Raw genomic sequence first — 3175 nt, 5'->3', positions numbered from 1 at the left:
AGGAACAAAACCGCACGAAGCAGCTGCAGGGGACTCAGAAACCGAAAGTGCAGCTGCCCAGCCCTCCCCCGGCAGGGCCCGCTGAGAGGAATCGCTAGGTGCTCCCCGACCCACAGGCTGCGGAGCAAGGGCTCTGACCCTCTCGGCCTCCTAGGGATTCCCATTTACATTTCCCATTGGGGTGGGCCGTTGAAGCAACGGAAGGGGAGGCCTGCCCTGAAGGCGCCGTCCCAGGGGTTGGCAGGGAGTTGAGGCAGGCTGGGACAGGACTCTGGGAGGTCTAGTGAGATCTGCGGCGCCATCCAGCCCCAGGGTCGCCTTCCATGGAGCTGCAACAAGAGGAAATTCAGTGAAGACAAATGCCAGGTGTAACACTTTGGAAGGAAAAAATCAAATGCCCACCTACAAAATGGGGCCTAGGGGGTGGTGCTGCTGGAAAGGAGCCGGGGGTCACTGCGGCTCACCAACTGACTGTGAGTCAATGTGATGAAGTTGTGAAAAGGGCTAAAATCCTTCTGGGGTGTATTAACAGGAGTGTCACCCGTAAGGCACAGGAGGTCATTGTCCTGCTCTGCTCGGCACTGGTGAGGCCTCAGCTGGAGTCCTGGGCCCAGTTCTGGTCACCCACTTTGGGAGAGATGTGGACAAATTGGAGAGAGTCCAGAGAAGAGCAACAGAAATGGTAAAAGGTTTAGAAAACCTGACCTGTGAGGACGGGTTAAATACACTGGGCACGTTTCGTCTAGAGACAAGAGACTGAATGAGCGACCTGGTATCAGTCTTCAGATCTGTTAAGGGCCCTTATAAAGAGGATGGATCAGTTGTTCTCCACCTCCACTGAAGGCGGGTCAAGAAGTAAGGGGCATCAGCTGCAGCAAGGGTGGTTTAGGTTAAACGGCTGGAGCATTCGGACTCTAAGGGTGCTTAAGCTCTGGAACAGACAGCCGTGGGAGGCTGTGGAATCCCTTTCCTTGGGCAAACCCGTCACGGCTGGTCTAGGTTTACTTGGTCCTGCCGCAGCGCAGGGGCTGGACTGGATGAGCTCTCTGGGTCCCTTCCAGCCCTACATTTCTGTGATTCTATGCTGGGCCTCACGTCAGGGCTTCTCTCCCTTTCCCATACCGGGCCCCCAGCCCCATGCACACTGAGCCAGGAGTGACAGGCAGGTGGAGAAGCCCTGACTGAGTCTTGGTGTGTTCAGTCCCAGCTCCCAGGGATGTGGCTAGCAAGACAACACTGCGGGCTGGTCGGGCTGGGTCTGTCTGCATGAGGGGGAGCCCCAGGGGACTGCTGGAGGAAGCCCTCTGGCTGTGTACTTATCTGCGACCAAAGGGAAGTGTGAGTGAGGCAAGGGGACAGGGGTGAACCCAGGACCAGCCCCAGGGAAGCCGGGTAGCAGGGCTCCTCTGTGCCCCCGGCAGGGAGAGGAGACATTGTGCCCTCCCCTAATGAGAGAGGTTACGGCTCAGCAGTGAGCAATTCTGAGAGAGGGCTCTGCAGTCCTGCACCCCGGCCCATCTCCCCTTCCTGCTCAGCCGCACGGCCAGTCTCTGAACCCTCAGCCCTCACCCCGTACCGTGGGCCAAACTCTGCTCTCCTGCAGCCCCAACCGGGGTCTGTTCCCGGGGGCCCCTGAGAGCAGGATGTGGTTCAGTCCTGCACCTAGCCCCAGTACACGGTAACTCTCACCCCAGCACCTCTCCCCTAGTGCCTCCGCTCTGCTTGTGCTGCTCGGCGGGAAGCCCAGAGAGCCCCAGTGCGGCAAAGCTTGGCTTGGAAGCGATCCCCAGCCTCCTCTCCAACCCCCGCGCATCCAGGCCCCGGAGTGGCACGAAACAGCCTCTCAGGAAGCAGCGTCTCCTCATCTCTCTGGGGAAAGGATTAGACCATCCAAGGGGTGAGTGGAATTCCCTTCTGCAGCTTTCACAGCCCGCTGGAGATCGTGAGAACCAGTGACCGAGCTACCTGCCGTGAACTGGGGAAAACCACCCTCCGCGGCAGAACAGGGGGGTCTAAGCTGGGCTGATTTCCTTTGCACGGCCCTCCGCTCACCCCCCGGGCTCTCCTGCGCCTGGACCCGGAACCAGCTCTGCCTGACGAGACATGCCAGGGAGACGCCATCCTGCTGAAGCAGTCAGGCCTGGTGTTGGCAGGGGGCAGATTGTTAGACTCACAAAGAGGTCTCATTCCTCTCCTCCTGGCTCCATGGGGAGGAGCTGGCTAGTCACCTTGGGCAGAGATCAGCTGGCTCTGTTGCTACTGAAGAGGGAGTGTTAGATGGCGATGGAAGGTGTGACGATGTGACGCAGCAGGGAGGGGGGAGTGTTGACCTGGGAATGTGCCCTGGGGATGGGAGACCTGAGAGCCTGTCACCTGAGCCAGGAGGGGGAGGGGGAGGTAACACCTCTGCCCAGGAATGTGGACAGAGGCTGCAGCAGGGAACCTGCTGGGTGGGTTTAGTTTCAGTTTGGGGCTGGGTGGAGGAACACAGGGAACCCCAGGGCTGGGGTCTAAGCTCCCTGCTCCCCCAGAAGGACTTGACTGAGGGGTCCGGGTTGTACCCACAAGCTCTGTTTTGGACTGTGTTCCTGTTGTCCAATAAACCTTCTGTTTTACTGGCTGGCTGAGCGTCTCAGTGAATCCCAGGAAGAGGGGTGCAGGGCCTGGACTCCCCCACACTCCGTGACAGAAGGAACATGCTCTCTCATACTATGAGCACCGGAATTGCCACAGGCTCAGGACAATGGTCCACTGGGTCCTTTCTCCAGCAGCAGCCAGTCCTAGCTGCTAGAGGAAGGGGTCAGCCCTCCCGTGATGGAGCGCTACAGACTATCCTGTCCCTGGGGAAGTTTCTTTCTGAGCTCTACCACTTTGGAGCTGATATGCCCTGTAACACAAGGGTTTATATCCCTTATGAATAGCTATCCTCTCTGAGGTCCTGAGAAATCCTTGGACTCAGTAACTGTCTAGTAGCAGTGAGTTCCACATGCTAATCATACATAGTATTTAAAATATTTTCTTTTCGCTGTTTGAAATGCGTCACCTTATTTATTCAGATAGCCCCTGTTCCCTTGTGCTACAGGATAACTAGAAGCATCCACTTTCTCTTCTCAACCTGGTACATTATTGGATATTTCCTTTCTTATTCAACTCCTCTCTCAAATGACACTCCTAA

The sequence above is a fragment of the Eretmochelys imbricata genome, chromosome 13 (genome assembly GCF_965152235.1).
Source record: "Eretmochelys imbricata isolate rEreImb1 chromosome 13, rEreImb1.hap1, whole genome shotgun sequence".
Taxonomy (NCBI): Eukaryota; Metazoa; Chordata; order Testudines; family Cheloniidae; genus Eretmochelys; species Eretmochelys imbricata.
The sequence above is the reverse complement of the archived record's forward strand: the minus strand, read 5'-3'. Positions refer to the sequence as shown.